Source organism: Macrotis lagotis, chromosome X (genome assembly GCF_037893015.1).
Source record: "Macrotis lagotis isolate mMagLag1 chromosome X, bilby.v1.9.chrom.fasta, whole genome shotgun sequence".
NCBI lineage: Eukaryota > Metazoa > Chordata > Mammalia > Peramelemorphia > Peramelidae > Macrotis > Macrotis lagotis.
In genome coordinates this window covers 595852791-595865069 of record NC_133666.1, presented here as the reverse complement: position 1 = coordinate 595865069, position 12279 = coordinate 595852791, and the positions used below count along the sequence as shown (strand labels likewise).

The window sequence follows — 12279 nt, the reverse complement described above, 5'->3', positions numbered from 1 at the left end:
CCATGAAGAATAAATCTGTTGACTTTGTAAACTAGCAAAGCCATAAATCTTTTCAGGGCTCAGAGCAACAGAAAGTAGAAGTGTGTGGAAGGTGTTGATATATAACAATAAATCTGCTATCAAGAGGCAAGTCTTATCAAACATAAGAATAAGAAGTCTCCAGCAGCATCACAGACACTTACATGAGCCAAGAACAATTAGACTCACTCAACAACTCCACATTCCGGGAAGTATTAGTGGCATTTGGTTTAAATAAACATGCATTGCAGAAGAGGACTAGGACTTGCAAACTCTCAGGAACCTTGGTCCATGATCTATGCCTAGGGATGAGTAGAATTCCAATGGTTCTTGGGGATTATTGAGGAGTGCAGTTGTCAGACGTGGAGGACCATTTTGACATTCCCAGCATGCTGTGCTCTTAAGACTGGCAGCCAGCCCAGACACGCATGGTCCAGTGATCTTGGTCCCTTTAGATTTAAAGACTTCTCTTCCTCCACAGGAAGAGGCAGCTTAGCATCCTCTTAATTATCACTCTGGACCTACTGCCAGAAACTGAGCTAATATCCTTTATAACTTTGAGGCCAAAAAAACCCTGGGTATGCTTGATTATTTTTTATGTTTATGTGAATATATAAACTATGTATAGCTATGTATATTCACATATTTATACACACATAGAAGGAGGTAGGGCATGAAGATTTGGTTTCTTTTCTAGCCTAGCTGATGTAATCATATTAAGAAAGATATAACAGGTAAAGAAGTGATAATATATTCTTGTTTTGTTTTATTTTTTGAGTACAAACATCTATTTTGGGGGGTGCAAACCCTGTTTTCCCTTTGAAAAAGTGGACAACTGAGGCTAATATGGAAATATGTTGTACATGATAGTGCATATATAAAGTATATCAAATTACCTTCCATTTTCAGAATAGGGGAGGAAGGGAGTGAGAAAAATTTGAAACTCAAAATCTTGTAAAAATGAATGAAAAAAATTACAATATATAATTGGGAATTCAAAAATATTAAATTTTTAAAAAAAGAGTGGAAGAGTTCTTGGTAGTTTTCCTATTGACCATTACCTAATCAAAAAGTGGTAGTCTTTAAATAACTGTACCTGACCTAGAGTCAGTGAGGTACAGTTGAGGCAGAAAGCAGCTTTGTGGAGTGGGATCCTCTGAACTTCTACTAGAGAATCTCATGAAAGGAAAAAAATTATCCTCTTTTTGTTTCCTTATTGCAAATGATCTTGCATCAGAGTTATAAGTCCCTATATGAGACACTCTATCCTTCAGGGAGTAAGTAGCCTTGCAGAACAGATACAGACAATTAGAGGTAAGGAACAGCTTTGAGGAGCTATTGTTTCTCAGATGCTATCCAGTCCATTTCTCTCATGCTTTATTTTGGGCATAATTCACTGACATTTTTTTTAGGGTTTTTTTTTTTTTTTGCAAGGCAATGGTTAAGTGGCTTGCCCAAAGCCACACAGCTAGGTAATTATTAAGTGTCTGAGGTCAGATTTGAACTCAGGTACTCCTGACTCCAGGACCAGTGCTCTATCCACTGCGCCACCTAGCTGCCCCCTCACTGACATCTTAAATGTGTATACTGATGGACCAATGAATTGCATATCATAGAAAGAGCAATAGGCATTCTTCACCCCCTTGTTTTAGATAGTTATTAAACTTTTTTGTGAATTTGGATTTCATTTAGAAAGTTTACAACTTACCCAAACTCGTTTTGATCAACATAATGTCATTTACAAAGAAGACCTCAGCATCTATATGGAATACCTTTTCAATTTAGTCTCTGGTCTGGATATTCTGAATGTCCATGGCAAGCACTTTATGCAAACTTGACTCCTTACCTTATGCTTTACTTGAAATTCAATACATGATATAAGCATGAAGAGAGATATTACAAAAAATAGAACATGAAAATTAATAATCAGGAAGTTATGAAAGTTATCTCTGTTACACATCTTTCTAGGAATCACAGGTAGTTTTTTTTAATATCACTTGTTATTCTTTTCTCTTCTCATATCCTCACTTTTCTCACACAGGATGCAGTATCTCTGCCTAATGGGTTGCTTAGGCTTGAGATCTATTCCTCTCTACATGTAGCTCCTTTTCTGAATACCAGAGCTAATTCTCTTGAATCCTCAGCACCATTGATAGTTAATTAACATCAATTTTACATACACACACACACACACTATATATATATATATATATATATATATATATATATATATATATATATATATATATATATATATATATATGTACACACAGAGAGAGAAGTTAGGTGTCACAGTGGATAGAGCACTGGCTTTAGAGTCAGGAGGCCAGGAGTTCAAATTCAGCCTCAGACATTTGACATTTACTAGGCAAGTCACTTAATCCTGATTGCCTCGCATCCAGGGTGAGTAAGACTGGTAACTTAGCAAAGCACCTCCTCACTAAAATCCAATTTATGTGATTGTCATGGCATCACCTTCCTTGATGTCATAGTCTTCTTCAGGAATGAAGAACAAACATCAAGTAGTTTAGCCTCTAATTACTAAAATGTGAAGTTAAGAACAATTATACTTCATAACTTTGAATAGTTGCAAACCACAATGTTACCTTTTCAGACTTGGACAAATCTACCAAAAACTTTAAGACCTGAATAGGTACTTAATAATTGCTTATTGCTTTGCTTCAAAATGTCCAATATTTGAATTTATTTTGCTTAACTGTTTATTTCTTACAAGGAAGGGCTTTAAATGTTTTTCAGAGGGGTAAGGAGAGGAATATAATCATAGTATGGAAGAAAAATAAATGGAGGAAAAAATAATAAATTATAAAGTGCATTAAAATATACATAAAATATGCAAAAAGGAATTAAAAGAATAATAAAAGCATCACTGAATTGCATTTTTAATATACAGAAGATCTGAAGGACGAGAACAACTTTGAATGATTGAATAAATAAAGCATTTTTTAAAAGATTACTCTATGCAAAACACTTTCCCAAACAGTGGAGATACAAATAAGAAAAAAAAAAAAAGATACTCCTTGTTCTCAAGGAGCTCACATTCCTAAGAGAGAGAACACATGAAGGCTCTGGGCTTGGGATCTTGGGTTTTTCTCCATCAGACTCTGAAGGAGATTGTGGTCAAGGTGATGGTAGGGGTTTGACTTGGCTAACACATACTAACTCTCTCAAGGTATCTTGCTACTTCAGGAAGGCCATAGCTGTTGACATATTATCTCTCCCATTAGCCTTAGAACTTTTTGAAAGCATTGTCTTTTGCCTTTCTTTGTATCCCTGGAACTTAGCACAGTGCCTGGCTTATTAATAGGCCCTTGATAAATTCTAGTTGACTGAGTGACTGTCTTGCCTTCTCTGTCTGGTTTGGTATTTGCAGGGAATGGCTAACCTTTTCTCCATCTCCTGGATGGACTGGAAGCAGGACAGTAGTTTGGAATTCCGCCATTTCCAAGACTCCAACATATATATTTCTATTGGTGACAGTTGACTGGCAGTTGTTGATGATGATAAAGAAATTAGTCTTCTCCACAATAAAAGTCTTTTGCTACTAGAATGTTGGGTTTATTATATACTTTAGAAAAATAAGGGGCGGCTAGGTGGCACAGTGGATAAAGAACCAGCCCTGGAGTCAGGAGTACCTGGGTTCAAAACCAGTCTCAGACACTTAATAATTACCTAGCTGTGTGGCCTTGGGCAAGCCACTTAACCCCATTTGCCTTGCAAAAAAAAAAAACCTAAAAAAATAAAAATAAAAAATAAAAGCCATATATATAAAATATAAGGAAGATTTTTAGTTTTATCTTCAAAACTCTTTTTCTATTGCTTATTAATGGAAATGTTCAATTTTTGGTGTGTTTCAAATTTAGAATCACAAAAAATAGAATTAAAAGAGTAAGAAATTAGGTAAACAGCTGTTCAAATAGAAGACATGTTGGCATTTAGTAATTGTTTTGTTGATGTTTGGTTTTTAAGAGTAATTAGAAAATATTTTGCAAAACTTTTAACAGAGCATCAAACTAGAAAGGACTTAATTTGCCAACTTGGTTAACTTGTACCTGAATTTGTCCTCTCTACAATCTTGCTAGACCAGTTACCTAGCCTTAGCTTAGAGACTACTAACAGTCAGAACCCACTACCTTAAAGATAATCCATTGCACTTTAGGACTTTTCCAGTTGATGGGAAAAACTCTTCTTATAGTTTTTTCAGAGGAAATCTGAAACTATTCCTTTTGAAGTTTTTAAAACATTGCTCCTATTTTTCCCTTCCCAGACCCAAAAGAACAAATGGATAGAGAACTGACTTCAGAGTCAGAGATCTGTGTTCAAATCTTGTTTTAATCTCTCAGAGTCCCCAACAACTCTAAGACTATAATTAGGTCCTGATTAGTACAAATAATGAATCTACTGATGTTGTCACATGTAATTATTACATCTATTGAAAGTTATAAAATGGGGGCAGTGGATAGAACACTGACCCTGGAGTCAAGGGGACCTGAGTTCAAATCAGGCCTCAGAAAATAATTACCTAGCTGTGTGACCTAGGGCAAGTCACTTAACCCTTGCAAAAAAGAAAAAAGAAAAAGAAAAAAGGAAGTTATAAAATGGTTATTGGTCTCAGCCCAATAGAAATATACCAAAAATGTGAATAATGTTGACAACTGAAGGGGGTCACATTATTTTCACTAATCAACTGTGTAAGTTATAGTACAACTGCTGATCTACATTGGTAGAGAAAATTTCTTCACTAGGAGTTCCCTATGCCAATTAAATTTTAGGTCTGGTCAAAATGAAAGAAAACTTGCAATAATGCTATAGGGACAATTTTTTGTTAATATCTATATAACTATAACTTGCCATTATTATCCCTCTTTTAAAGTCTTCCTTGTGACAGGGATATGACTTGAAGTGAACTATAAGCTCTGGCATACTAGGATTTTAGAAATGCTGAAAATATCCTAGGTATGGACCTTTCTGATATACAGTACCAATCTAACCAAACGAAAAGAATCTCATAACCAGAAATTCAGCTACCAGAAAGGGAATATTTTTGAGAGTGGAGGGAAAGACAAGGAGGACAGAAAAGTTCATGAAACTGAATACTGAGACATGGAAATTGTTGCAGTCAAAATTAGTAGATAGAATGCTCTCATGGGTGAAATTATGGCTGCTTGAAGTATAAAGCGGTCATTTTCTTCTCAAAAATCATTTAATTTAATAGGGATTATGAGTGACTCAACCCAAAGCCAGCACTTTGCCCTCCAAGATGTCCTCAGATGCCCACTGTTGATTAGACTACATTTGCCAGAGTTACTCACCACCCATGTTCACTGAGTTCTCAGGCTCTTGAGTTTGCCAATTTTAGAAACACATCTGTTTAGTTTCAGATGGATGACATCTCCTTTACAACTATATTGCTTTTTAGATGAAGGAAATAACACTTTGAATTAGGTCATTCTTTGGTCACTCCTCTCATATATTCAATTTTTTTGCACACCAAGACAAGCAATGTAGCTTCATAGATCAGAGGATGTCAAATCTATAAGGGACCTTGGAGACTAAAAGGATCCAATCCTCTCATTTGACAGAGAATGAGTCAGAAAAGTGAAACATGTTCAAAATGACAAATGGGAATTCATAATAGGAATTTAGAAGTACTAATTCTTATTAAATATGGAATGGACTGTCTTGAGAGGCATTGAGTTCTATCTCACTTAGACGTCTTCAAAGCAGGCAGCTGGATGATGCAGTGGATAGAGTGCTTGGCCAGGAGTCAGGAAAATTCATCTTCCTGAGTTTAATTCTAGCTTCAGACTCAAGATAGCTATGTGACCCTGGGCAAGTCACTTAACCTTGCTTGCTCATTTCCTCATCTATAAAATGAACTGGAGAAGACAAAGGCATACCACTTCAGTATCTCTGCTGAGGAAACCCCAAATGGCGTCATGAAAAGTCAAACTGAACAACAGAGATCATCAAGCAAATGCAGGACTGAAGAAGAAAATTTTGGCCTGATATAAATTGGTCTTCATGACCTTAAAATTCCTTCCTACCCTTAGATTCTTTGATTTGTTTTTCTAAATCTCTTTATGAACTATTCCTCAAAACCTTCTCTTCCCAAGTAATAGGATGATAGAATCTTAAATCTAAATCTTTACAGATGAATAATTAGACCCCAGAAAGTTATGCAACATGCTCAGATTCACACAGGTGGTTCTTGTCCTTCATTATTGAAGATGACCAAAATGATATCATTATGTTAGAGACAAATTACAATATGTCCAACTGCAATGGAGTTAAGTGACTTACCCAAAGTCACACAGCTAGGCAATTATTAAGTGTCTGAGGCCAGATTTGAACTCAGGTACTTCTGACTTCAGGGCTGGTGATCTATCCACTACACCATCTAGCTGCCCTCTATGTATTTAATTCTAAAGTTCTTCAGAGAGACCCCCTATGGTGTCCCAGTATCACTTCTTCTGACCCCCTTCTGATCACTTACCCTGTGTGAGTCCATAAAATAGTCTTTTTGGCAAGTGTACATCTGGCATTCTAATGATGTGTCCAACCTATCATAATTTCACTCTCTGTAGTAATGTTCGAATGCTTGGCAGTTTAACTAGAAAAACAGTCTCAGTGTCTGGTATATTGTCTTGCCAGGTGATCTTCAGAACTTCCCAAGATAATTCATATGGAAGCAATTCAGTTCCATGGCATGGTGCTGGTAGACTGTTCAGGTTTCATAGACATACAGCAGTGAGATTAGCACAATGGTTCTGTAGACCTTCATTTTGGTGCTCAGTCTAATATCTCTTCTCTCCCATGCTTTCTTTCAGAGCCTACCAAATACTGAGCTAGCTCTGTTAATTCAAGTGCCAACCTTATTATCAATGTGAACCTCACAGGAAAGGATACTACCAAGGTAAGTGAACTTGTCCACAGAACTCAAAACTTCTCCATTTGCTGTAACTAATGATTCCACATATGGATGAATGATGTGGTGCTGACTGATGGAGCACTCGTGTTTTCTTGGTTTTGTTAGGCCAAAATTAGCACAAGAGCAAAAGAATCAATCCATACTTTGTTGCATCTCAGTTTCAGAGGCTGCATTGAGTGCACGATCATTTGCAAACAGAAGATCATGCACCAAAGTCCTTCCAATTTGGTCTTGACTTGCAGTCATTTCAGGTTGAAGAATTTATCATCAGTATAGTAGCTGACCTTTGATGCCATGTTCATCCTCAGTAAAAAAATATTTGATAACATGACTGAAAATGTGCTAAAAATATGGCAGCAAGGACACATCCTTGTTTCACTCCATTGGTGTTAGGGAAATCTCAAGAGCTTTGTCCACTATCCAGAACCTGGGCAAGCATGCCATCATGAAACTGATGTACAATACTGATGAACTTCTCTGAGCAACCAAATTTTGACATAATTTTCCATAAGTTCTCATGGTAGATGGCCATCATCTGATTTACAGATGTTGTATACAGACCTCTGTTCTGTTCCTGGCATGTTTCCTAGAGGTGTCAGGCAGCAAACATCATATCAACCCTTTCTGAACTACACTGGCTCTCAGGGAGGTGACCATCTTCTAGGTGAAGGATTAGCTTACTGAGAAGGACTCTGGCAAGAATCTTACCAGCAATGAGTAAAAATCACACCCTGTGATTGCCACAGAACAATCTATTCCCTTTACCTTTATAGAGATGGACAATGGAAGCATCCTTGAATTCTGGAGGGATAACCTCTTCATTCCATATAACCTGAAAAATTTCAGTCAACTGGAATAGAATAAGCACCAGATACTTGGCCATTTGAAAGGAGCCTAATGGCATTCAAAACCTCTTCTTCAGTTAGAACTTCAGTTAAGGACAGATTGTCTTCAACTTGAGATAAATTGTCAATGGCTTCTGCATTGATTGATGAAGGTCTGTTAAGAACACTGGGAAGTGTTTAGCCCATCTCTCTAGGATCATGTCCCTATCATTTATCAATTTGGATTCATTAGCACTAAGTAATTGAGATGCACCATAGGTCTTTGGCCCATAAATGCCTTTCAAGGCATCATAGAAGCCCTTTAGATTGTTACTATTTGCATAAAAGTGAATTTCATCTTCTTTCCAACTGAACCAAGAGTCCTACATCTCCCTAAGATTTTCTTGGACTTTACTTTTGATAGAATTAAATGTCTTCCTAAAAATGGATGAACTCAGGGTGGCTAAGTGGCACAGTGGATAAAGCACCGGCCCTGGAGTCAGGAGTACCTGGGTTCAAATCCGGTCTCAGACACTTAATAATCACCTAGCTGTGTGGCCTTAGGCAAACCACTTAACCCCATTTGCTTTGCAAAAACCTAAAAAGAAAAAAAAGAAATTTATGAACTCTCCTGCTGGTAAACCCTGTGGAGGTCTTGTTTTTCAATTAGCAACTTCTGTATTTTCTCATCATTTTCATCAAACCAGTCTTGATATTAGTGTGTTTTCTGGATGAGTAAATGCAGTGCTATACACCAGATATCTAAAAAGCTGCTCATACTTTTTCTCCACTGTTGCCATCTGTGTCTTGGCTCAGTTTTCCCCTCCAAGTTAGCAACAAACTATTTCCTCTCAGACAGATATTCTAATCCCTTGCTAATTCTTCGTAGTCATTTTGTCTTTGATCTACCCTTAGGTTGAATGTGAATGTTTAATTTGGAGAGGAGTCTGTGATCAGTCCAGCATTCTGTACCACACATTGCCTTTGTCATTCTCACATCCTGTCTGTCTCTTCTCTTTACAATCTATTAGATGCCAATGTTTGCTGCAAGGGTGCATCCAGGAAGTTTTATTGTATTTAGGTAAACGAAGCCAATATTTGTGTTGAGGAGGTCCATGAGATGCATAATTTTTCAGTAGTGGGTAACCATTAATCCCAAGGATTCCCTGCCATGTTGCAAAACTTACCCCAACTTCATGATGTTCCCTTTCACTGTGACTACTCCAGAAAAATGTGTATCCAGCTCTGACTTCAGTAAGTTGGCTTTCATTTGCCAGCCTTGTTTCACTGAGGGCTGCTATTTGGATGTGATACCTACCGAGTTCTCTTGCAGCAAGAGCTGTTCATCTTTCAGGTCTATTGGATCTTGTGTTGTCTATGAGTGTGCACACATTCCATGCTCTGATAGTGATGGAATTTGCTTTGAAGAAGTTTTTGTACATTTTGTGTTTTGTCCACAGGGTAGGATCTTACAACTTGCTCAAGGTCACACAGGCATTAGAAGTAGAATTGAAACCAAGTTCCTCTGACTCCAGAGCGAATGCTTTTTTTTCCCCAAGCAACCCCCCCCCCCCCAGGAAAGTTCTCTTTCTCCTTAAATTTCATATATTCTGTCTTTTATATTTATTTCATTCTAATTGGAATTGTATTTATTTGTTTACACATCTCTCTCTACTCTTAGACTCTAAAACTCCTTGAGAGTAGATTCTGTGTTATATTTATTTTTTGCATTCCCCCCATCTCAGGGTACTGTGCCTTGAACATAGGTGCTTAATACATGTTCATTGAGAATTTATTTAAATGACTTTAGAAAATTTGATTACACTACTTTTTAGCAGGAGCAAGGAAATGAAGAAAAATAAGGCTTTGATCTTTGTGGTTTTGTGATATAATTAAAACTCCATTCTGAAAAAAAAATGATAATCAAGAGGAGTTCTCCTTTTCTATCTGATCAATTTGCATGCAACTAAAGAATAAGAAGGCATCTTAGAAGCCCTTTAGATTGTTACTATCTGCATAAAACTGAATTTCATCTTCCTTCTGAACCTTGGTTCCTTCCTTGGCTCCTTACTGAACCAAGAGTCCTGCATCTCTCTAAGCTTTTCTTGGACTTTACTTTTGATAGAATTAGATGTTGTCTTCTTAGAAATGGATGAACTATCCTGCTTCTATAATGCCTTCTTAATCTTTAGTCGCATGCAAGGAGTTAGGAGTGGCTGACTTCCTTGCCTCCTCAGGGACCCCCCAACACATCAGACAAATTACTTGGAGTTTCCTTTCATGCTGTGTTATTCTGGGCAGCAAGTCCATGGAAGAAATTGAGTAAGTTGAAAGAGTTGATCTCACTTCCTCAGTCAAGGCTCTGCTTCATGTGGCACAAATAAGGATTATCTTTACTATGTTTAATACAAAAGAAAGACTTAAAGGGAAGACTCTCACATCTATCTCTTGTTTTAAAAGGAAATGGAATGATATAAAAGGAGGAGAGATGCTGAAAGTAATGTCCTATGTGATATCATAAGCAAAATTGGAGTACCATCTTTTAAAATTCTTATCGATATTATTGTTTTGACATTCTCTTGCATCTTTATAGGTAGGCATTCCTTCTGAAAAATATGGGAATAAATATCAGTTCAAATAACAAACCAGCTAAGTCTGATGGTATATGCAGTATTCTATCATCATAGACCCCTATCACTGCAAAGAAGGAAAGTACATTTTTTCACTTCTTTTTTGAGATCAAGTTTGCTCATTAAAATTACACAGTTAAAATATTTATAGCAGCTCTTTTTGTGGTGGCAAAGAATTGGAAATTGAGGGGACACCCATAAACTGAGAAATGACTGTACAAGTTGTGATATATTATTGTAATGAAATATTATTGTGCTATAAGATTTGACAAGCAGGTCAATTTTAGAAAAGCCTGGATTTACATGAACTGATTGAAAGTGAAGCAAGCAGAAACGGAACACTGTACACAGTAATAACAATATTATATAATGAATAATGTTGAATGATTTAACTATTCTCAGCAATATATTGTTCTGAGACAAAATCAAACTCATAATCAAAAATGCCATTTGCCTCCAGAGAAAGAACCAATGTCTTCTGAATATAGACTAATGCATATTATTTTTCACTTCCTTCTTTCCTCCCTCCCTCATTTTCTTTCTTCCTTCCTTCCTTTTAATCTATTTTTCTTTCTTTCTGCCTTATCATCTCAGGGAGGGGAGAGGGAATGAAGGGAGGAAGGGTTAGAACTTGGAACTCAAATCTTTAAGAAAAAAGGTAAAAATTATTTTTACATGTAATTGAAGAAAAAATAAAATAGTATTAAAATAATTATACAGTGTTCAGTTTCTTTTGTTGTATTATTTCCATTAACATTATTGGAGTCATTGTGTAGATTTATCTTGGTTCCCCTTATAAAACTTTGCATCTGCTCATATAAATCTTCTGGACATAGTTCCCTCATATTAGGCTGAAGACAGAAAGTTACGAGATGTGATTAGCTTACACTTTTTATGCAGTTTCCATTTATTTTTGCCAATAAGGACTTTACTTGAAAACCAGAATACAAGAATTTAATTAGAAGGAATCTCAAAGGGAATAAGAATCCTTTCCTATCAATGTCTGATTGAAGATTCCTACCAAAGACAATGCTCAATACCTCCCAGCTGATTTCACTCTTTCCTAAGAAATTATTAGAAGCCTTGCCTTAAATTGAGGTTGTTTGGCTCTCCATAACCTCACCAATTACTCCTAGCTCTGACCTCAGTGGCTAAAATGACCATATCTAATCCTCTTTCAATCCTTCAGATACTTGAAGGCAATTATCAATTTCCTAAATCTTTTCTTCCTCAATTTAAAAGTCTCTAGTTCTTTCAGTCAACCTTGTAAGGTGGCTGGTATATGTTACCATTTTCATTTTAGAGATGAAAAAACTGAGGCTTAGGTGAGTTAAATGAATTGTATGTAAGTAGTAAGGTATAGTTCACCCTCTTGGCTCTAAGTTATGCTCCTTCTACTATATCTTGCTGCCTCCAAGAAGGTGGACTTCCATAAGGTAAGTGGAAAGTGTTACAGACATTCCAAACCAAATGAGTCATCACTTCCCCCACTTTCAAGGGTTATATAACTTCAGAAAAATAAAAATGAAAGAGTACTAGACTCTGACTCTTGAAGTCTGAGGCAAAATAGATAAATTCTACAGTTTATAGGGAGGGAGAGGGAGGGGGAGGGAGAGGGGAGGGGGAGAGAGGGAGAGGGAGAGAGAGAGAGAATGAATGAGAATATATTAGGGTTAGGGAGGTCCAAGAAGGTTTTAATTATTTGTGAAGTATTTGGGAACATCTATGTAGTGCTATGGATGGATTACTGGACCTGGAGTCAAGAGTTCAAATGTGATCCTAGACAGTATCTTCCTGACCCTGGCCAAGTTATTTAACCCTATTTACCTCAGTTTTCTTATCTGTGAGTAAAGTGAAC

General features: G+C 36.7%; 1 protein-coding gene across 1 annotated transcript in view; it reads left to right on the top strand.

Moving 5' to 3' along the window:
- Positions 1–12279, top strand: part of ASAP1 (ArfGAP with SH3 domain, ankyrin repeat and PH domain 1) — a 606433-nt gene that overhangs the window by 24394 nt on the left and 569760 nt on the right. Inside the window, exon 2 of the mRNA XM_074202331.1 lies at positions 6867–6952. The gene's annotated coding sequence lies outside the window, so the exon portion shown is untranslated. The remainder of the gene's footprint in view (positions 1–6866; positions 6953–12279) is intronic.